The sequence below is a fragment of the Pseudophryne corroboree genome, chromosome 4 (assembly GCF_028390025.1).
Source record: "Pseudophryne corroboree isolate aPseCor3 chromosome 4, aPseCor3.hap2, whole genome shotgun sequence".
Classification (NCBI taxonomy): Eukaryota; Metazoa; Chordata; class Amphibia; order Anura; family Myobatrachidae; genus Pseudophryne; species Pseudophryne corroboree.
In genome coordinates this window covers 592,531,112-592,556,385 of record NC_086447.1, presented here as the reverse complement: position 1 = coordinate 592,556,385, position 25,274 = coordinate 592,531,112, and the positions used below count along the sequence as shown (strand labels likewise).

At 42.3% G+C, this 25,274-nt stretch overlaps 1 long non-coding RNA gene across 1 annotated transcript; it reads right to left on the bottom strand.

Moving 5' to 3' along the window:
- Positions 1–3,460: 3,460 nt before the first annotated feature.
- Positions 3,461–25,029, bottom strand: LOC134910009 (uncharacterized). Its single transcript, XR_010176092.1, has 4 exons — positions 25,006–25,029; positions 13,827–13,850; positions 11,138–11,167; positions 3,461–3,484 (listed from the first exon to the last, which is right to left on the bottom strand). It is a non-coding gene; the product is annotated as an uncharacterized LOC134910009 (long non-coding RNA).
- Between the last annotated feature and the right edge of the window lie 245 nt (positions 25,030–25,274).

Genomic DNA, 25,274 nt, shown 5'->3' with positions numbered 1-25,274 from the left:
ATTAGGGTCTCAATCAAGTCTCTTTGAGAAACACACTGAAATATTCAGACATTGGTCTTTTAATCTGTGTATGGACTCTTCTGTGGACAATAGTGTGGAGTAATTGTACCCTCTGGTTTACATTTCTATATTGTTCTCTCATTCCCGCTAACAGGGGAAATACTGTATACACTAGTTTAACCGCCGGGTCACCTTAGTCTCCATCACTCCATTCGCTTCACCTTTTCTCTGGCTGGCCCCACCCTCTCTCTGCTATCTACCCTTACTGCTGCCATATTCAATAGGGTTGGGAGACTCTTGAATCAGCTGACACTTGCCTTAGAATTTGTGAAGCATCCCAGACAGAACTACAGTACTTTGGCCTTCCTCTGTTCTGCTCCTCACTGACTCCCCAGTGATAAAAGTTCTTGAGCGCTCTGCTTGTTTCACTGTGCAGGTGCAGAGATTTAGCATCTGCCGGCTTATCACGGTATAAAAGTAGCATCAAGGAGCAGGATACGGCTCTATTGTGTAATGGACTTAAAGTGTGAGGAGTATGGTACCTCAGGAGCACATACTTGGGCAAGCTTTGAAACTCCTATCCTCCACCAACCCCCCTCTCCCCATACACACACGCTGCTATAAGTGACTGAGATGTGTGCCACATGCTGGAATTCCATTTGATGCCTTGCTGAACTGTAGTGACATGCTTCGGCTTGTCAATGTGGCACATTGTATATTGGGAGCAGTACAAAGTAGCATAATGTGTATCAGGGGGTAGTACAAAATTGGATAGATCTGCTAAATCAGCACCCCTGACGATGAAACACATTATGGTGTTTGCTAACCAGGTTTTTACATAATCCCAATCAATATTTTATCAAAAATTATTTATTATTTATTGACAGCACATTAATCTATAGCATTGACCACTTTAGACCCAGATAAACAATGATTTAGGATCAATATGATTCACATCAGTAGAGCCGTTCTGCATACAATATGTGCTCTATAGCAAATCATTGTTGAATACTTGTTAATAATTGTTAATAATTGTTGACTCATTGTTGCTTTAGATTTATTTGTTATTAGAAGTAGAAAGTATATTAGTAACACCCTTTTTTAAAAATTCTCAATAAATATAACCATAAATTGTTTAAATGCAGCATGTTTTTCAACATTTTGCCATTTTTAATTGTTAAATATTGTATGTTAAAAATAATACCTGCAGCTGTTTCTGTTAGAACTATTGTTTCTGTAAAAAAATAAAATTAAAATTAAAATAAAATAATTAAAATACTATGAATAAAATGACAGCATATTCATTGTTTTCTTAGTGTATATGCTGTATGTAGGACTTTTTTTTCTTTTTATAAATGTCTTATTCACTCAAGTAAAATATAGTGTAGACTGTATGTTATTATGGGAAGCAGTTATGTGACCGGCAGTCAGGAGACCACCAGTCACCAAACTGATAGCTACAGTACATCCCACCCCCCTCTAAATCCCGACTGCCAGGGACTATTCCCACTCATGGATGTCTACAAGTTCGTAGGGCCCCCCCCCCACCCCCCCTGCCCGCTGGCATTCTGATGTCGGTATCCTGCGGTCAGTATGCTGACCGCCGGGATCCCCAGCGCCGGTAAGCCATACCCAACCACTTGTCCATTGCGACACATAAACTTTATTTTATAATATCTCAATTGTTTGATGTTGAGTTAAGAAATTCATATGTTACATGTACAAAAGTTGAATTTCAGCTTGATTTAAGCTAAAGCTATAAACCCTTACAGCACTACACAAGATGAGAAATGTTGCTACAGTACATGCTTGCAGTGTACATACAGTATGACAGTTCTAAAAAACGATAAGAGAACAAATGTAATGTATTATATTAACAGTTTCTCTTTCTCGTTTTCTTATGAAAATGTTTGTATTACACTATGGAGGCTTAAACCCAGGTCCGGATTAAAGAAGGGGCGACAGGGGCGTTCATCCTGGGGCAATAGGGGCCTCCACACTCTGTCCCTCCCTGATTCGGACCTGGGACCCTGTTGCTTTGCTGCCACCTGCACTATTAAATCCTCTCCTGATGTGCTGCAGCTGCGTACACAGTCAGTCTCGCGGGAACTAAAATCCTGTGAGACACTCACTTTCAGAGACCGTTGGGATACTGTGTGTCACCTTTTGTCTGTCAGCAATCTCATCTTTGATGACACAAAGCTTCCGGAAACTGAGAATTCTAAAAACTTATCTCATCATCTTTCCTCTACTACTGCATTTACTGATGCAGTCACAGATATTATATAGGTTGAGGTAAAACATTTCCTTATGCAATAGGTGGATTTATTTTATCTTTTGCCCATGCATGAAAATGAGCTTTTCATGTGTTTGATGTGGTAACACTGGTAAGCTACCTTACCTCAACACATTCAACCTCATCCTTCTTATCGTGTTCAAGTCCAGCATATTCATCATTGTCATTATCCTCATTATTTTGAGATCCACAATTATCCCCATCTTCTTATTGCATATTAGCAATTTCCAAATTGGTATCCACAATTTCTCTAAATCATCATAATTTCTGTTCTACTCCTCACATACTCAAATAGTTGAAAACTTGTGGATCAGGCTGCTCTATAATAATAATTATGGTGTCAGAATCGGAAATATCAGATCCCCACTGTAGCACTCATACCTTTAGACTGATGTGGCTGGTTTTGAGATGGAAAGATTAAAGAGCGATCAGTTGGTGCATGGGATATTACAGAAGATGCATGTCCCACTTTTGTACTTGGTGTTCTATTACTGTATGTTTAAGAAGAGAAATCTAGCAAATGGTAAATGCTTAATATATAGCCCTAAGAGCCTTATTCATTACTGATTGGTAAAGCGATGTGATCGCATGTACCTGATTTTCAGGGGTTTGTGCACACTCAGGGCCCCTTCTGGTGCAAATGGAGTATGGAATGCTAGTTATATTTCCTTTTTGTGATGTTTTTTGTGGGGTGGGGAGGGTTTGGGTTTGGGGGGGGGGGCGGTAGGGGTTCATTCTACCCAGGAAGCGGGGGCGGAGGGTATGGTTCATACTGCCCAGACTTTTATTGCAAATCGGTGGAGTGATCTTATGTAAGAAGTTATGCAAGGTGGATTGGGAAAAATATATGTATTTTCACAAGTATAGTATAGACAGACTATTTGCTAGCTGTAAGACACATTTGGAAGTTATCATTTCTGCCAAAGAAGATATATAAGTACTCACTGACAAGGTGCACAAATATCTACACATTGCCCATTCTCTGTTTTATTTTTTTATTTTTTTCAATTTTTAAATTAACAAAATAGAACATGTGCATAAAATTTTTCATTTAAAGGTTCAATAAAACATGCAATTTGACCAGTTGTATCAAACTTGCATATAATATAACAGTATATATTTTAAATATTATTCTTTAATTTACAAAAATAATGAGTTGTTTACCTGGTGCTATATCTGCAGTGGTCTCTGTAAAATAATAATAAAGAACAAAAGTCAGATTGTAACATAGTTGTTGAGGTTGAAAAAACAACAACTGTCCTTCGAGTTCAACCTATAGAGCCATGTATTACATCATTACTACAGATTATATTCTTGGATGCTTTTTTTGGCTAAGAATTTATCCAAAATGTTCTTATATCCATCGATTTAGTGGGTGACCTCGTGTCCTGTGTATAGGTCTCACGATAAGTAAATCATCTGAAATTTCCTTGTATTGTCCCTTGATATATTCGAAGATATTGATCATGTCTCCGCTTAGACACCTCTTTTCTAGTGTAAACATATCTAAGCTAAATAGCCTTTCTTCGAAACCCAATGACTCAAAGCCTTTAATTAATTTTGGGGCTCTTCTCTGGACTTTTTCAAGTACTACTATGTGTTTTATATAGTGTGGTGCCCAGAACTGTACACGGAAATTGCATAATCAAAAAGTTAATAAACGGAACTCACAATATTTAAATGAATTGTTAGATGGGGTTAAAAAAATAAATGATTCCATTAAATTCAACAGTATATTCTAGTTGTATTTTTTTAAACATAATTTGCTACATATTTTCTGTTAGCCATGGATTTACCTTTTTACTGCTTAAACTATTGCTGCTTAATTAAATTACAGGCATGTTGACATTGCTCTTAGGTAAGATATGTTTACTGATACATACTTATACAAATGTGTGCTCATACTGTATGTAGAATTAAAGAGTGTAACAGATCATACCTATCCTAGTGATCATAGTAAATCTGACTTTTCAAACAATTGAATACCCCCCTATGAGTCCTGGTACAGGATAGGCTGTTTGCTAGTCATTACAAATTGAGCAGATTTACTGCTTTACTGTATGATAGTTTCCACTTTTCTTCTATTTGTTCTTTTTTTATTTGTTACCCTTTATTTATATAGTGTCATTATATAATGCTGCACTGCACAGATTATATGTAAGCATTCACATCAGTACCTTGCCCTTTTGGAGTTTACAGCCTAAATTCTATGTCACACAAACAAACACAGGTAAATTTTGTCAAAAGCCAAATGAGTATGATTATATTTTGTGACTGTAAGAGTTAAGCAGAGCACAGAGAAGTAGCATGCCATGGCATCGGGAGAAGATTCATGTCACAGTGCCCCACATACCCCCTCATACACACATACCCATAGGCGTGCAAAGCATATTTTATTAGGTTGTGCACCAAAGGAAAGGCTGTCTAGCTGTCTAGCATTATTAGGTGTCTAGCACCACCCTTCTCCCCCTTTCAATAATATTAATATCTTCATACTAAAGATGTCCGCTGGACAACTTTTGCTGGATTTGGCTATGATTCGTCACCCGGTTTTGGATTTCAGTTTGCCAAACTGCCATGACAGAACAGCGCCACAAACACACGGCAGTTTATAGCACATCCAAGAAACATTGCCACACAGCACTGGGAGAAATGAAAAGTGGTGTAAGATGGAATTGTCCTTGAACAAAGTGCACTAGGGTAAAGCACATCAAACAGTACAATGTAACTTAACTAATATATATATATATATATATATATATACATACATACACAGTATATTCTTTTTTTTCTGTCTTTGAACTTGCATATTGTTTCAAACTATGTGGAATCTCAGGGCTTATAGATACACATAAACAAGGCGTACTAAGGTAAAGTGCACCAAACAGTACAATTTACAGCAGAGTACAGCGCAGCATGCCCCTATATACAGTCACTATACAGAGCACTGCAACTTGTGAGTCTGGAGTCTCTGGACACAGCACATCCAATACAGCAGAGTACACAACTCATCTCTACTTCATACAACATGTACAGTTCAAATAATTTGTCCTCACCTTTACATAAGCCCTTACTATAGTACAAGGAAGGTGACTGATGTTCACACATTTCAAGTCCAGATCTCAGACCCTAGTGAGAGGCTGACAGCCAGGTGCCTGCTGCTGTGTCCCCAACCTGCAGCCCTGACATAGATACTAAATCTGATAACCCATTTCTGCCTATTTTCCATGCTCCACACTTGGAGAAGTAGAAGGTAGAAAATTTGCTGCACTGTGATGAGATAGCTTCAAGAGAGGAGAAGGCCCATGTGCAGACTCCGTCTGGATCCCCACCTCTCTAGACGATGGTGCTGTAGAAAAAGGGGAAATAGAGGACTGCTGCACCTCGGAGAGCTGCAGTGGGGAAATCTGCGGGTGATCACTCAATCACCCTGGAACACTAATGCACAAGAAATGAGAGATCCCTTCTGCGCTCATCCAAAATCAACAATGTACAGTAATGAAATAGTTGAAATATCTTCTCAGTCAATCAGTCTATGAAGAGGTTCTGGTTTCCGCCTCAGTTCTTTTCCATACAGGAGATGTTATGTGCAAGAGGACTTGATGCGTACCATACTCACATGGAGTCGTGATATGTCCCTCGTATAAAGGTATCTTTGGGTCCTCTGTTCTTTTCTCTCCCACTTCTCCAGAGTGAAAAGTTCTTATCCTCGTGGTTGAAAAAAAGAAATGGGATAGGGGAACAACTGATAGTGAAGTAAGTTCGTGAAGGCGGGGGTTCACTGGATAAAGGTGCGTGAAAGGATGTGGTAAGCGTAGCTCTAAGGGTTAATGGTCCGAAATTTTCATCCTTTCTACAGGTGATGGTACAAGAGTGGAGGTGTTCAGAGTGAATGATAATTTAACGCATACTGTACTCACGTTAAATCACGGTTGTTTCTGCATATAAAGGTATCTTTAATCCTTCGTTTCCCCTTCTTCCTCTCCTTCTCCCAGAGATGGTACTGGACCGATGTTCTTATTCATAATTTTGTCACTGTCAATAATGGTGTTCAGCCTGTGTGCAATTGTTAGCACCGTGCAATCAGCAAATTTTTCTCTTATTGTCTTCTGAATCAGCTCATCTGTCCATAGCAAACTCAGTTATCCTCACAACATCAATAAATCATTTATTTATTGATGTTGTGAGGATAACTGAGTTTGCTATGGACAGATGAGCTGATTCAGAAAACAATAAGAGAAAAATTTGCTGATTGCACGGTGCTAACAATTGCACACAGGCTGAACACCATTATTGACAGTGACAAAATTATGAATAAGAACATCGGTCCAGTACCATCTCTGGGATAAGGAGAGGAAGAAGGGGAAACGAAGGATTAAAGATACCTTTATATGCAGAAACAACCGTGATTTAACGTGAGTACGGTACGCGTTAAATTATCATTCACTCTGAACACCTCCACTCTTGTACCATCACCTGTAGAAAGGATGAAAATTTCGGACCATTAACCCTTAGAGCTACGCTTACCACATCCTTTCACGCACCTTTATCCAGTGACCCCCCCCCCCGCCTTCACGAACTTACTTCACTATCAGTTGTTCCCCTATCCCATTTCTTTTTTTCAACCACGAGGATAAGAACTTTTCACTCTGGAGAAGTGGGAGAGAAAAGAACAGAGGACCCAAAGATACCTTTATACGAGGGACATATCACGACTCCATGTGAGTATGGTACGCATCAAGTCCTCTTGCACATAACATCTCCTGTATGGAAAGAACTGAGGCGGAAACCAGAACCTCTTCATAGACTGATTGACTGAGAAGATATTTCAACTATTTCATTACTGTACATTGTTGATTTTGGATGAGCGCAGAAAGGATCTCTCATTTCTTGTGCGATGGTGCTGTAGACTCTGGACATTAGGGTCACTTGGGGACCCTAGCACTGTCCCAGAGTCTAGTTCGTATGGCCGGTCTCCACAAAAATGGCACAGTGGCCATTTAACCCTGTGAATTTCTTACAGCACCATTTTCCTGATGAGTTCTGCAGCAGCCAACACGAGACTCTGGAGGGTAAGTATTGAAAAAATGGCTGCAGGGTGTGCAGTGTAAGCCATCCTGGACCCCGGGGGCCTGTTTACTCAACTCCTCTCCTCATCACCCATTGTCTTCCTGACTTTCGTCTCCCCCTGCATAACCGTGAGCACTAACTGCTGCTGCACACCTGCACCCTATAGCTGCTCACATTTCTCCAATGTATCCCTAACCCTTCAGGACCCTAGCTGCTGCCATGCCTCATTCTGAGCAATGCCAGCATAGAAATATAGAATTTGACATAGAAAAATCTTGGCCTCTTGGTCTTGGTCTAGTCTGCCCTTTAAAGCATGAGCTTATTATAGCCTCTGCTAAACATGCCATAGGGTTGCATATATTACACAACAGTGGCACACTCCCATGATAAATCATACTGCGCATATCTCAGGCATAATATGAGTACCATACTTCCACCTATGACATACAGTATCTGCATGATACAGCATATAAGACAACACACTTATCTCACCCCGCTGCGGGCACCAGCTGGGGATGGTGCAACACACATTGCAGAGGCACACAGTCCCCACAGCAGTGGCACACAGCCCCCCTCCACAACATTGGTACCCCCCACACACACACAGCAGGAACACACAGCAACCTCACAGCAGCCCCCCCCCCCCCCCCCCCCTCAGCAGTGGCACGCAGACCTCCTCCCCCCTTACAGCAGTGGTATACAGCCCTCCCCCACACAGCATGGACACACAGGCTCCCACAGCAGGGGCACCTTGCTCTTACTCTGGGTACATGGGGCTCTGCTTCCCACAAGCAGGAGGGGGACAGGACGGCAGCTGCGGCGAGGGGGAGAGGGCTGCAGCTTACTTATATCCACAGGCTGGAGGAGATGGGGTACAGCCTCCTGGAGGGGTTAACAATGGCTACTGTCACGCAATAGAGAGTGAGACCACTGCACAGCTGCACTCGGCGGCAGGATACCCACGCTCCATCTGTAGGGTGCCTACTTTTGAAAAATAATTTCAGGGAGATTGTGAAAGTAACAACTATAAGCAGCGATGTGTACTGCTTCATCTGAGAGGAGTGTCATAAAAGTGACTTACATCCAAATGTAAATGAGCCCCAAAGCAGTTAGTAAGATCTACTAGTTGGTGAAAAGACATTGACATCTTCAAGGATTGGTCATGTATTGTGTTTTACATTGCAATTGCCTTAAACTCCCGCTGTGAGCCGCATCATACGTAGCAGTGATTCGGTAACAGCGGGAGTTAGCGTGCGCTATGTGCAAAAAGCACATAGCGTACGTTCTTACATCTGCCCCATTGTGCCTTATTTAAAAATGTAAGTAGTCATAGGGATCATTGTGTCTTATAGCCTATGCAGGGAAATGGCATTGATGATCCCCCTTCCCCCCCAACACCCCCTATTAATATCAGCTGCATAATGTGAGTAAGGTACAGCACAATCAGGGAGATTTCTAGACTCTTCAGGGAATCGGGGAGATTGCTACTATTTCAGGAAGTGTCCCTGACAACTAGGGAAAGTTGGAAAGTATAAATAACTTCCCACTACCGAGCACCAATTAACCCATTAAGTATTAATTTCACCATCCCACATTCATTGACCTTGTCATCAACACTCACTACCCCTGCACTCCTTTCACCCTTCCCACACACATTCAAATACACATCAGTTCTCCTCACCAAGTAAAATCAATTCGGTAGCAACTACACAGTTCCTGTAGCCTGGAGGGGAGGAGCTTCTTATGTGATTGACAGGCTGAGACTTCAAAGGACATGAGGAGAGGACTTTAAGAGAGGGAAGGGGTGGCCAGAATACTACAGGCATGTTCCATGTCATTGAATGCAGATACATGAAAGCCAGGAAAGTTCTTCTGATAAGCCTCCAAACTCCCCCCCCCCCTGCCCCACCTCAAACTGCACTGCCGTGACATTGAACTTGCTGGTAGTGTGCTGGCCACCCCTTCCCTTGCCACAAGTCCTCTCTCCTACCCTCGGAGTCCCGGCCTATTACAAAACACTGGTGCTCTCAGGACCATCTTATCAGCATTGAGGGCCCTGGGAAAAGCTATTCACTGGTGCCCATTCATGGGAACCGATTTAAAAAAATCATAACATGGCAATTCTGTGTTTGTAAAACCACCCTCCCGTGTTTTGGTTTTGGTGTCGGCTCTGTTTTTAAAAACAATGCTAAAAGAATTTAAATCATGTAATTTGGCCTGTTTTTGATCCTACAGTATTATTAACCTCAATAAAACTTATTTACAGTCAGTTGTGACCACTGTTTACATTAAGAAGACCCACCATTGAACTCACACCCTAGGGTGGTTGGTGGTTTCTTATAACATCTATTCATATGTAATACTGGTTTCCGGATAACACCTTTTTACGAAATAAGACTAAATTTTTTTGCATCATCATCTTTTTAAGTACCATCTTGTTTGAATGTCATGAATAAATATCAGATGTTCTATTAATATTAGGCCTTTGTGCCATGTTTTGGGTGTCCATTTTGGTGTGATGGTATCGTTCAGGTGAAATACCCATTTGGTGGTTAAAAAAAGTCCATCCAACAACAGTCCCAGATTAGGGTCTTAATCAAGTCTCTTTGAGAAACACACTGAAATATTCGCACATTGGTCTTTTAATCTGTGTATAGACTCTTCTGTGGACAATAGTGTGGAGTAATTGTACCCTCTGGTTTACATTTCTATATTGTTCTCTCATTCCCGCTAACAGGGGAAATACTGTATACACTAGTTTAACCGCCGGGTCACCTTAGTCTCCATCACTCCATTCGCTTCACCTTTTCTCTGTCTGGCCCCACCCTCTCTCTGCTATCTACCCTAACTGCTGCCATATTCAATAGGGTTGGAAGACTCTTGAATCAGCTGTCACTTGCCTTAGAATTTGTGAAGCATCCCAGACAGAACTACAGTACTTTGTCCTCCCTCTGTTCTGCTCCTCGCTGACTACCCAGTGATCAAAGTTCTTGAGCGCTCTGCTTGTTTTACTGTGCAGGTGCAGAGATTTAGCATCTGCCGGCTTATCACGGTATAAAAGTAGCATCAAGGAGCAGGATACGGCTCTATTGTGTAATGGACTTAAAGTGTGAGGAGTATGGTACCTCAGGAGCACGTACTTGGGCAAGCTTTGAAACTCCTATCCTCCACCAACCCCCTCTCCCCATACACACACGCTGCTATAAGTGACTGAGATGTGTGCCACATGCTGGCATTCCAGGTGCCACATGCTGGCATTCCATTTGATGCCTTGCTGAACTGTAGTGACATGCTTCGGCTTGTCAGTGTAGCACATTGTATATTGGGAGCAGTACAAAGTAGCATAATGTGTATCAGGGGGTAGTACAAAATTGGATAGATCTGATAAATCAGCACCCCTGACGATGAAACACATTACGGTGTTTGCTAACCAGGTTTTTACATAATCCCAATCAATATTTTATCAAAAATTAGTTATTATTTATTGACAGCACATTAATCTGTAGCATTGACCACTTTAGACCCAGTAGAGCCATTCTGCATACAATATGTGCTCTATAGCAAATCATTGTTGAATACTTGTTAATAATTGTTAATAATTGTTGACTCATTGTTTCTTTAGATTTATTTGTTATTAGAAGTAGAAAGTATATTAGTAACATCTTTTTTAAAAATTTCTCAATAAATATAACCATAAAATGTTTAAATGCAGCATGTTTTTCAACATTTTGCCATTTTTAATTCTTAAATATTGTATGTTAAAAATAATACCTGCAGCAGTTTTTGTTAGAACTGTTGTATCTGTAAAAAAAAAATATAAAAATTAAAATAAAATAATTAAAATACAATGAATAAAATGACAGCATATTCATTGTTTTCTTAGTGTATATGCTGTATGTAGGACTTTTTTTTTTCTTATTATAAATGTCTTATTCACTCAAGTAAAATATAGTGTAGATTGTATGTTATTATGGGATGCAGTTATGTGACCGGCAGTCAGGAGACCACCGGTCACCAAACTGATAGCTACAGTACATCCCTCCCCCCTCTAAATCCCGACTACCAGGGACTATTCCCACTCATGGATGTCTACAAGTTCGTAGGGTCCCCCCCCCCCCCCACCCGCTGGCATTCTGATGTCGGTATCCTGCGGTCAGTATGCTGAACGCCGGGATCCCCAGCGCCGGTAAGCCATTCCCAACCACTTGTCCATTGCGACATATAAACTTTATTTTATAATATTTCAATAGTTTGATGTTTATTTAAGAAATTCATATGTTACATGTACAAAAGTTGAATTTCAGCTTGATTTAAGCTAAAGCTATAAACCCTTACAGCACTACACAAGATAAGAAATGTTGCTACAGTACATGCTTGCAGTGTACATACAGTATGACAGTTCTAAAAAACGATAAGAGAACAAATGTAATGTATTATATTAACAGTTTCTCTTTCTCGTTTTCTTATGAAAATGTTTGTATTACACTATGGAGGCTTAAACCTAGGCCTGGATTAAAGAAGGGGCGACCGGGGCGTTCATCCTGGGGCAATAGGGGCCTCCACACTCTGTCCCTCCCTGATTCGGACCTAGGACCCTGTTGCTTTGCTGCCACCTGCACTATGAAATCCTCTCCAGATGTGCTGCAGCTGCGTACACAGTCAGTCTCGCGGGAACTAAAATCCTGTGAGACACTCACTTTCAGAGACCGTTGGGATACTGTGTGTCACCTTTTGTCTGTCAGCAATCTCATCCTTGATGACACAAAGCTTCTGGAAACTCAGAATTCTAAAAACTGATCTCATCTTCTTTCCTCTACTACTGCATTTACTGATGCAGTCACAGATATTACATGGGTTGAGGTAAAACATTTCCTTATGCAATAGGTGGCTTTATTTTATCTTTTGCCCATGCATGAAAATGAGCTTTTCATGTGTTTGATGTGGTAACACTGGTAAGCTACCTTACCTCAACACATTCAACCTCATCCTTCTTATCGTGTTCAAGTCCAGCATATTCATCATTGTCATTATCCTCATTATTTTGAGATCAACAATTATCCCCATCTTCTTATTGCATATTAGCAATTTCCAAATTGGCATCCACAATTTCTCTAAATCATCATAATTTCTGTTCTACTCCTCACATACTCAAATGGTTGAAAACTTGTGGATCAGGCTGCTCTATAATAATAATTATGGTGTCAGAATTGGAAATACAGGTTGAGTATCCCATATCCAAATATTCCGAAATACGGAATATTCCGAAATACGGACTTTTTTGAGTGAGAGTGAGATAGTGAAATCTTTGTTTTCTGATGGCTCAATGTACACAAAGTTTGTTTAATACACAAAGTTATTAAAAATATTGTATTAAATGACCTTCAGGCTGTGTGTATAAGGTGTATATTAAACATAAATGAGTTGTGTGAATGTACACACACTTTGTTTAATGCACAAAGTTATAAAAAATATTGGCTAAAATTACCTTCAGGCTGTGTGTATAAGGTGTATATGAAACATAAATGCATTCTGTGCTTAGATTTAGGTCCCATCGCCATGATATTTCATTATGGTATGCAATTATTCCAAAATACGGAAAAATCCCATATCCAAAATACCTCTGGTCCCAAGCATTTTGGATAAGGGATACTCAACCTGTATCAGATCCCCACTGTAGCACTCATACCTTTAGACTGATGTGGCTGGTTTGGAGATGGAAAGATTAAAGAGCGATCAGTTGGTGCATGGGATATTACAGAAGATGCATGTCCCACTTTTATACTTGGTGTTCTATTATTGTTTGTTTAAGAAGAGAAATCTAGCAAATGGTGAATGCTTAATATACAGCCCTAAGAGCCTTATTCATTACTGATTGGTAAAGCGATGTGATCGCATGTACTTGATTTTCAGGGGTTTGTGCACACTCAGGGCCCCTTCTGGTGCAAATGGAGTATGGAATGCTAGTTATATTTCCTTTTTGTGATGTTTTTTGGAGGGTGGGGAGGGTTTGGGTTTGGGGGGGGGTTCATTCTACCCAGGAAGCAGGGGCGGAGGGTATGGTTCATACTACCCAGACTTTTATTGCAAATCGGTGGAGTGATCTTATGTAAGAAGTTATGCAAGGTGGATTGGGAAAAATATATGTATTTTCACAAGTATAGTGTAGACAGACTATTTGCTAGCTGTAAGACACATTTGGAAGTTGTCATTTCTGCCAAAGAAGATATTATAAGTACTCACTGACAAGGTGCACAAATATCTACACATTGCCCATTCTCTGTTTTATTTTTTTATTTTTTTTCAATTTTTCAATTAACAAAATAGAACATGTGCATTACATTTTTCATTTAAAGGTTCAATAAAACATGCAATTTGACCATTTGTATCAAACTTGCATACAATATAACAGTATATATTTTAAATATTATTCTTTAATTTACAAAAATAATGAGTTGTTTACCTGGTGCTATATCTGCAGTGGTCTCTGTAAAATAATAATTAAGAACAAAAGTCAGATTGTAACATAGTTGTTGAGGTTGAAAAAACAACAACTGTCCTTCGAGTTCAACCTATAGAGCCATGTATTACATCATTACTACAGATTATATTCTTGGATGCATTTTTTGGCTAAGAATTTATCCAACATGTTCTTATATCCATCGATTTAGTGGGTGACCTCGTGTCCTGTGTATAGGTCTCACGATAAGTAAATCATCTGAAATTTCCTTGTATTGTCCCTTGATATATTCGAAGATATTGATCATGTCTCCGCTTAGACACCTCTTTTCTAGTGTAAACATATCTAAGCTAAATAGCCTTTCCTCGAAACCCAATGACTCAAAGCCTTTAATTAATTTTGGGGCTCTTCTCTGGACTTTTTCAAGTACTACTATGTGTTTTATATAGTGTGGTGCCCAGAACTGTACACGGAAATTGCATGATCAAAAAGTTAATAAGCGCAACTCACAATATTTAAATGAATTGTTAGATGGGGTTAAAAAAGTAAATGATTCCATTAAGTTCAACAGTATATTCTAGTTGTATTTTTTTAAACATAATTTGCTACATATTTTCTGTTAGCCATGGATTTACCTTTTTACTGCTTAAACTATTGCTGCTTAATTAAATTACAGGCATGTTGACATTGATCTTAGGTAAGATATGTTTACTGATACATACTTATACAAATGTGCGCTCATACTGTATGTAGAATTAAAGGGTGTAACAGATCATACCTACCCTAGTGATCATAGTAAATCTGACTTTTCAAACAATTGAATACCCCCCTATGAGTCCTGGTACAGGATAGGCTGTTTGCTAGTCATTACAAATTGAGCAGATTTACTGCTTTACTGTATGATTGTTTCCACTTTTCTTCTATTTGTTCTTTTTTTATTTGTTACCCTTTATTTATATAGTGTCATTATATAATGCTGCACTGCACAGATTATATGTAAGCATTCACATCAGTAGCTTGCCCTTTTGGAGTTTACAGCCTAAATTCTATGTCACACAAACACAGGTAAATTTTGTCAAAAGCCAAATGAGTATGATTATATTTTGTGACTGTAAGAGTTAACCAGAGCACAGAGAAGTAGCATGCCATGGCATCGGGAGAAGATTCATGTCACAGTGCCCCCCAAACCCCCTCATACACACATACCCATAGGCGTGCAAAGCATATTTTATTAGGTTGTGCACCAAAGGAAAGGCTGTCTAGCTGTCTAGCATTTTTAGGTGTCTAGCACCACCCTTCTCCCCATTTCTATAATATTAATGTCTTCATACTAAAGATGTGCGCTGGACCATTTTTGCTGGATTTGGCTATGATTCGTCACCCGGTTTTGGATTTCAGTTTGCCAAACTGCCATGATAGAACAGCGCCACAAACACACGGCAGTTTATAGCACATCCAAGAAACATTGCCACACAGCACTGGGAGAAATGAAAAGTGGGGTAAGATGGAATTGTCCCTGAACAAAGAGCACTAGGGTAAAGCACATCAAACAGTACAATGTAACTTAACTACTATATATATATATATATACATGCATACATACACACAGAGTATATTCTTTTTTTTTCTGTCTTTGAACTTGCATATTGGTTCAAACTATGTGGAATCTCGAGGCTTATAGATGCACATGAACAAGGCGTACTAAGGTAAAGTGCACCAAACAGTACAATTTTCAGCAGAGTACAGCACATCATGCCCCTATATTCACAGTCACTATACAGAGCACTGCAACTTGTGAGTCTGGAGTCTCTGGACACAGCACAGCCAATTCAGCAGAGTACACCACTGATCTCTACTTCATACAACATGTACAGTTCAAATAATTTGTCCTCACCTTTACATAAGCCCTTACTATAGTACAAGGAAGGTGACTGATGTTCACACATTTCAAGTCCAGATCTCAGACCCTAGTGAGAGGCTGACAGCCAGGTGCCTGCTGCTGTGTCCCCAACCTGCAGCCCTGACATAGATACTAAATCTGATAACCCATTTCTGCCTATTTTCCATGCTCCACACTTGGAGAAGTAGGAGGTAGAAAATTTGCTGCACTGTGATGAGATAGCTTCAAGAGAGGAGAAGGCCCATGTGCAGACTCCGTCTGGATCCCCACCTCTCTAGACGACGGTGTTGTAGACTCTGGACATTAGGGTCACTTGGGGACCCTAGCACTGTCCCAGAGACTAGTTCGTATGGCCAGTCTCCACAAAAATGGCACAGTGTCCATTTAACCCTGTGAATTTCTTACAGCACCATTTTCTTGATGAGTTCTGCAGCAGCCAACACGAGACTCTGGAGGGTAAGTATTGAAAAAATGGCTGCAGGGTGTGCAGTGTAAGCCACCCTGGACCCCGGGGGTCCGTGTACTCAACTCCTCTCCTCATCACCCATTGTCTTTCTGACTTTCGTCTCCCCCTGCATAACCCTGAGCACTAACTGCTGCTGCACACCTGCACCCTATAGCTGCTCACATTTCTCCAATGTATCCCTAACCCTTCAGGACCCTAGCTGCCGCCATGCCTCATTCTAAGCAGTGCCAGCATAGAAATATAGAATTTGACATAGAAAAATCTTGGCCTCTTGGTCTTGGTCTAGTCTGCCCTTTAAAGCATGAGCTTATTATAGCCTCTACTAAACATGCCATAGGGTTGCATATATTACACAACAGTGGCACACTCCCATGATAAATCATACTGCGCATATCTCAGGCATAATGTGAGCACCATACTTCCACCTATGACATACAGTATCTGCATGATACAGCATATAAGACAACACACTAATCTCACCCCACTGCGGGAACCAGCTGGGGATGGTGCAACACACATAGCAGAGGCACACAGTCCCCACAGCAGTGGCACACGGCCCCCCTCCACAACATTGGCACCCCCCACACACACACAGCAGGAACACACAGCTGTTAGGGTCTCCTGCTCTGTGCTGCCACGTCGTCATGGCAACCGGGAGACAAGTGCTAGCGGAGTAACCTGAGCGTAGCTGATACTCCGGTTCGGGTCTTTTGCTGTGCAGTGGTTACAGGCTCTGTGCACGGCAGGGGATCCGGTACTGGTTTTTGTGCTCACAGTCTGTGAGGTCTGAGTGGGGCGTGGACAGCACCTGCTATATAAACCCTCTTCTCAGGTTAGGCAGATGCTGCTGAATCTTTGTTGGTTAGTCAGTTCCTGAAAGCTAGCTAGTACTGTGTAAACTTTGTATTTGTTTGTTGCTTACTGCAAATAGGCCTTGGGATTTGGTATTACACTCTGCCAATCCAGACCTAGCAGTAAGACTGGAGTCAGTCGTTTAAACTGCTGGGGTTCTTTTGCTACTCTGTGAACCTAGCAGGTTTGCGGCTGTATTCTCAGACTTGCCTGCCAAAATCCTTTCTCACTGTGCAAGGTGTTCAGATGTCAGTTTAGTGGCAGTAAGCTGAACCAGTGCACTGCAAGTGAGGACTAGGATTGTGGAGACTCTCCTTGTGTCTATTACTCCATCTCTGACCAAGGAGTTTACTGCCACACCCGTTGGTAACCCTTTAGGGTTTTGCTGTTGCCCTTAGCAACAGCATTTCGGGTTCTCTACGTATTAAATCACAACATCTCGCTTCTTTCCATCTGAGCATTCCTAATACTAGGGAGACACCCAGTTTCTTAGCCTTTGGGCTTCTCTGTTCACTTTGTGTTTATTTTGTAACCCTATCACCTTCTATGTATGTAATGTCATATTCTCCAGTCTGTCTGTGAGTTCATTTGTTTTGCATCCCTCTCCGTTCAGACACCAGTACATTCCTGCTGGCACTGGTGTGCATAACAACAGCAACCTCACAGCAACCCCCCCCCCCTCAGCAGTGGCACGCAGACCTCCTCCCCCCTTACAGCAGTGGTATACAGCCCTCCCCCACATAGCATGGACACACAGGCTCCCACAGCAGGGGCACCTTGCTCTTACTCTGGGTACATGGGGCTCTGCTTCCCACAAGCAGGAGGGGGACAGGACGGCAGTTGCGGCGAGGGAGAGAGGGCTGCAGCTTACTTATATCCACAGGCTGGAGGAGATGGGGCACAGCCTCCTGGATTGGTTAACAATGGCTACTGTCACGCAATAGGGAGTGAGACCACTGCACAGCTGCACTCGGCGCCAAAATACCCACGCTCCATCTGTAGGGTGCCTACTTTTGAAAATTAATTTCAGGGAGATTGTGAAAGTAACAACTATAAGCAGCAATGTGTACTGCTTCATCTGAGAGGAGTGTCATAAAAGTGACTTACATCCAAATGTAAATGAGCCCCAAAGCAGTTAGTAAGATCTACTTGTTGGTGAAAAGACATTGACATCTTCAAGGATTGGTCATGTATTGTGTTTTACATTGCAATTGCCTTAAACTCCCGTTGTGAGCCGCATCATACGTAGCAGTGATTCGGTAACAGCGGGAGTTAGCGTGCGCTATGTGCAAAAAGCACATAGCGTACGTTCTTACATCTGCCCCATTGTGCCTTATTTAAAAAAGTAAGTAGTCATAGGGATCATTGTGTCTTATAGCCTATGCAGGGAAATGGCATTGATGATCCCCCTTCCCCCCCAACACCCCCTATTAATATCAGCTGCATAATGTGAGTAAGGTACAGCACAATCAGGGAGATTTCTAGACTCTTCAGGGAATCGGGGAGATTGCTACTATTTCAGGAAGTGTCCCTGACAATCAGGGAAAGTTGGCAAGTATAAATAACTTCTTACTACCGAGCACCGATTAACCCATTAAGTATTAATTTCACCCTCCCAGCAGCCATTAACACATTCATTGACTGTGTCAACACTCATTACCCCTGCACTCCCCCCCACCCCCACATTCAAATACACATCAGTTCTCCTCACCAAGTAAAATCAATTCGGTAGCAACTCCACAGTTCCTGTAGCCTGGAGGGGAGGAGCTTCTTATGTGATTGACAGGCTGAGACTTCAAAGGACATGAGGAGAGGACTTTAAGAGAGGGAAGGGGTGGCCAGAATACTACAGGCATGTTCCATGTCATTGAATGCAGATACATGAAAGCCAGGAAGGTTCTTATGATAAGCCTCCAAACTCCACCCCCCCCCTCCCCCACCTCAAACTGCACTGCAGTGACATGGAACTTGCTGGTAGTGTGCTGGCCACCCCTTCCCTTGCCACAAGTCCTCTCTCCTACCCTCGGAGACCCGGCCAATTACAAAACACTGGTGCTCTCAGGACCATCTTATCAGCATTGAGGGCCCTGGGAAAAGCTATTCACTGGTGCCCATTCATGGGAACCGATTTAAAAAAAATCATAACATGCCACTTCTGTGGCCAAGCACCATCTCTCCAAATGCTTCCATACAGTGAATAGCTGTAAGCACTATGAATGGTGACTAGCTCCAATCATCCACCAATCTGCATGTTGACAGTCATTCACTGTCTGGCTGCAGGCATGGAGGCAGGTAGAGAATGCTTCCTGGCCACTCTGATTGTGTGACCACCACCTACCCCTGCTTCAATGCCACTACAATTGCAGGGCTCTGGGCAGTCGCCCAGAGTGTCTAAATGTTAATAAGGCCTTGGGCACTCTGTTTGGTGTCATAACAGGCGTAATGGTGGGGCCGGCCCTGGTGCAGCAGCTATCCCTTTGCTTATCTGCCCACCTCTGCCTGGAATAATGATTGGAAAGGTTAGCGCACTGATTGGTGATTAGAAGGGTAAATAGAATAGGTGTTGATAATCTGGGTGAGATTTGTAAATATCATACATGTGTGTGTGAAATAATGATCAATCTCAGAGGATAAGTACCATATGCTTTATTCGTGTGTGCGGTGTCCAAGGCAGTATATAAGCTGTCCTTATATCAGCAATCTCTTATTTGTATTATTAGTTCCTTAAAGTTGTTTGTTCACCACTGTAAGGTGTGTCCTGCAGACTACCCTTTACACAGTATACCTTCCTAATGGTATACAAGATAGACCCCAGCTCAGGTGATTGTCAGGTGTACCCTGCGGGTCACCTTTACCATAGGAGTGGTGAGTGCCTATGTTCCCTCTGAGGCAGGGTGTCAGATGGTAATGGCAGTGTATGATCAGTGTGGCGTCCCGCCTGTCGTCAAGCCTCTGTGTGTAGCGCTGAGGTGTGGGATAGTGGGCTGTGTATCCTTACACTTACCGCCGGGGGCAGGTATTGTGCCTGCCGCCGGTGAGCCGCGTCTCTGCTTTCCCCACCTCAGGCTGTCAGTCCTCGGTGTCCTCTGTCTCCTTCGGTACGCGCGCTGCCCAGCGGCCGCCAGTCTCCTCCGTCTCCTCCTTGTCTGTGTCCCGTCCTGCTGTTTCCGGGTTCGCGCGTCACGTTCAGTGTCACGTGAGCGCTCTGTTTGTGCACAGTTGAAAGTGCCGTATTCCCTTCTCCGGCCGGAGAGGGGAACCTGTGAATCTATGAGTGAGTGTGGTATCAATGAATCCCAAAGCGTTTCAGCACGGATGCCTTTGTCTAGGGTTACATGCACATGTTCCTACAGCCATTATATAATACAATCGCTGTAGTGATAGGTCAATTTTGATTGTCCTTGATTGCCACCCTCCAATGTGATTGGAGGTGGTTCAGTCTCCACTTGTCAATCACTTCCATCATGTCATCTGTGTTTTTTGTGTTTCCTCTTATTACTACTACAGATCTCAGTTCTGAAAATGATTCCAATATCAGTGTTCATTATTGTTTTTAGTGATGTATAATGTGCCCAGCTATATGTGTCTTTAGGCAGCAGTCTGTGAGTGACTGCTGTTATTAGAAATTATGATGAATTGTGATATGGGGATGAACCTATGATATAGTGGATTCCAAAATACGGTGGGCGGTAGATGTGAGTGAGGCTGTCCTGTCAGTAGGGGGGGGGGGGATAGGGTGAATTTGGTTGGGCCCATAGGAGCCTGAACCAACATGATCGGGGGGGGGGGGGAGGGGGGGGGTATGTGGGTAAGTCTTTTCAGGTGATTACATAGTTCCTATACAAATTATTTGTTAAAGAGCTGCGACAATGTTGTAGTCTATGTTAAGTCCCCTCGGTGTAAGGGTCTTCAAATTGTAGATCCATCTGAGTTCCTCCCTATTGATTTTTTTCAGGTAGTCTCCCCCACCCCTAAGGGGTGATATACCTCATCACATGCCCATGTGGACTCCAATATGTTGGACGCACTATCAGAACACTAAAGATCAGGATCTCTGAGCATATACAGAATATAAAAAAGGGATATGAGAAACATAGTGTTTCACAGCATTTTAAGGAGACTCACATGCAGGACCCGTCCAAATTACAATTTTTGGCTATAAAACAGATAACCAACAACTGGCGAGGGGGAGACTACCTGAAAAAAATCAATAGGGAGGAACTCAGATGGATCTACAATTTGAAGACCCTTACACCGAGGGGACTTAACATAGACTACAACATTGTCGCAGCTCTTTAACAAATAATTTGTATAGGAACTATGTAATCACCTGAAAAGACTTACCCACATACACCCCCCCCCCCTCCCCCCCCCCCCCCCCGATCATGTTGGTTCAGGCTCCTATGGGCCCAACCAAATTCACCCTATCCCCCCCCCCCCTACTGACAGGACAGCCTCACTCACATCTACCGCCCAACGTATTTTGGAATCCACTATATCATAGGTTCATCCCCATATCACAATTCATCATAATTTCTAATAACAGCAGTCACTCACAGACTGCTGCCTAAAGACACATATAGCTGGGCACATTATACATCACTAAAAACAATAATGAACACTGATATTGGAATCATTTTCAGAACTGAGATCTGTAGTAGTAATAAGAGGAAACACAAAAAACACAGATGACATGATGGAAGTGATTGACAAGTGGAGACTGAACCACCTCCAATCACATTGGAGGGTGGCAATCAAGGACAATAAAAATTGACCTGTCACTACAGCGATTGTATTATATAATGGCTGTAGGAACATGTGCATGTAACCCTAGACAAAGGCATCCGTGCTGAAACGCGTTGGGATTCATTGATACCACACTCACTCATAGATTCACAGGTTCCCCTCTCCGGCCGGAGAAGGGAATACGGCACTTTCAACTGTGCACAAACAGAGCACTCACGTGACACTGAACGTGACGCACGAACCCGGAAACAGCAGGACGGGACACAGACAAGGAGGAGACGGAGGAGACCGGCGGCCGCTGGGCAGCGCGCGTACCGAAGGAGACAGAGGACACCGAGGACTGACAGCCTGAGGTGGGGAAAGCAGAGACGCGGCTCACCGGCGGCAGGCACAATACCTGCCCCCGGCGGTAAGTGTAAGGATACACAGCCCACTATCCCACACCTCAGCGCTACACACAGAGGCTTGACGACAGGCGGGACGCCGCACTGATCATACACTGCCATTACCATCTGACACCCTGCCTCAGAGGGAACATAGGCACTCACCACTCCTATGGTAAAGGTGACCCGCAGGGTACACCTGACATTCACCTGAGCTGGGGTCTATCTTGTATACCATTAGGAAGGTATACTGTGTAAAGGGTAGTCTGCAGGACACACCTTACAGTGGTGAACAAGCAACTTTAAGGAACTAATAATACAAATAAGAGATTGCTGATATAAGGACAGCTTATATACTGCCTTGGACACCGCACACACGAATAAAGCATATGGTACTTATCCTCTCAGATTGATCATTATTTCACACACATATGTATGATATTTACAAATCTCACCCAGATTATCAACACCTATTCTATTTACCCTTCTAATCACCAATCAGTGCGCTAACCTTTCCAATCATTATTCCACTAAAGGAGGTAGGACGCCTTCAGGTTCAGCAGCACTTTCTGGTACCCCTTCCCTGTGAGCGCAGCTTCCATCCCTTTCTTACCACCTCTGCCTGGAGCTCATGCTCCACTCACTCTTCTCTTGCTATGCCCCATTCCCAAATACAGATAGGCTATATGGCGCCATGATCGGAATTAAAACCACGGCCTTAGTCAATCAGCAATGCTAACCACTGTGTCATCATGCTGTCCATTTGTCATACCATGCCTCCAGTGATATCAAACCACCCCTGCCATTAGGCCATTTTAAAACTAAATTCAGGGCATGAGAGTTTTACAGAGGTATGAAAGAATCACAATTCCACAACACTTATATCCCAGGCCCCACTCTGTGGCTTCTTCTAGAAGCTGTTGGTAGCAAATAGATTACTGTTCCCAGAGCTCTGGTGTGCTAATGGTACCAGAACAGAATAGTATAACACATTCTGTTTCAACAGTATTTACAAAAGAATATGTAATGTTTCCCACCAGCTTCCTAATACCCCTTTCACACAGAGCCAGTGCAAGACGGATTGACCTGGATCATTTTTCTGTGTGAAAGGGTCAACCCAGGTCAAAATTCCCGGGACTTCGACCCTTGCAGTTACCAGGGATTTTCCCAGGTCTGACTCGGGTTGCCAGCTGTGTGTAAGGGTGTAACCAGGGTGTTTGGATCCGAGCTCAGTAACCAGTGCTGATTGGCTGAGCGGGCAGGGCACTGGCGTCTGAGGTCATCAAGGAGCTGTAGACATAGACACAGACAGCATAGCACATTGGAAGAAGAAGGAGATCCATGAGTTGCGTGCAATCAGAGGGGAGGAGGAGGAAATCTAAAAGCAAATTACGGGGACAAACAAGGATGCCAAAGTGTATTCAAACATTTTGAAGATACTGACATCCAAAGGCAGTGAGCACTCACCACCCACTTTTCATGCCCAAAAAACTGTCCATTTCTTATGACGCAGTATATTTCAGGGCTGACCCAGGTTCAGTGTGAAAGGGGTCATCCCAGGAATAACCCAGGTCCAAGGTACTGTGTGACAGAAGGGAAAGAGCTGTGAAATGTGTTCAACCCCTTGTTAAAAAATTTGGAAAAAAAACTGGGTCCAAGACCCAGCTTCTGTCTGAAAGTCATATTATAAACCTATAGAACTGCATGGTTTATGGCTGGAAAAGACAAAGAGAAAGTGGTGAGACTGAAATAAATACTGTCACCAGGCTAGAAATAAGGTAAGGACATGGGGAGGAGAATGACATACCTATGGTATGGTACTTGAAAAAGGGAAAGTGAAAACTGAACTGTGAAAGCATAAATGTTACAATAAGAGACTACAGTGTGCACACTAAATGGGAACAAGGACTGTGGTGGAATGTGTAAAGTAAGGCAAGAAGTAAATACAATAAAAAATAGAAGGCAAGCAGAATACATCAGGCATTACAAACAAAAAACAAAACAAAATACAATTTCTTGTTTAACACCATGGGTGATCATAACTGCCACCACTAAATATGTCAGATAAATAAGGTAATTTCCAACATGGCCACCCCACAGGGCAAATGCAGTTATGGCCCTGATGTGTACTGGGATGTTTAGATTTACGCTGAGAGATTGCCAGAAATTTGCCTCTCTGGGGTTCTCAATCTTGCTACTTACAGTACCCTGGCCTCTTAAGCCCATGGAGTAAGGAAAGGCCCCACAGTTTCAGTATTGGACTACTAGTATTTTGAAGGGAACACACTGTTAATGTGCCACTCCATCCCCTGTACAGTATACATAGAAGCCTGTTCTAAGCAGCACGGCCATCTTAACATTATTGTAGGCCATTGGCAAAGCAATGCACTGGGACCCCTACACATACATTCATGGAAACTAATATAAAAAAAAAATCATAAATTGCCCCTCCTGTGGTCCTGCATTCTGATTGGTGATTAGCTCCAGCCAGCTACCAATCAGCATGCTGACTGCCATTCACTGCAGGCTGGGAGGCATGAAGAGAATGCTGCCTTGCTGCTCTGATTGTGTGACCACCACCTGCCCCTGCTCGAAGGCCCCTAGAATTGTGGGGCCCTTTGCCACTGCCCAGTGTGCCTATACATAAATATGGCACTGCTGAGCAACTAGAGCTACTTATCAATATAGATGGGTGCTCCATGCCTGTGGCCAACCTGTTATAATGGAAACCCAGGATTTTCCATCACATCTTGGTAACTTAATATTTATAAAGAGGTTAAGATTTAAACACACATTTTATTTACTGTCAAATTAAGACTGTTACATATTGATCACCTTGTTTAGTGTAGTAGAAATCTGTTTAAAAACAAAGAGACAATAAGCAATGGCGTTAAAACCAGTCATGTCTACTACGGAGGCAAACATATTTAAAAATGTCACTTATTTTTTTTTTTCTTAAGTTGTAAAGCTCATTTAAGTGAAAACAGTTACTATTGTACTCAATTTATGCAAACTTTTGTATTTGACTGCCCTTACAATGGAATAAAAAGGGTGCAACAGTTAATCAATATCATATTAAAGTCTCTAAATATTTTCTATGCCTC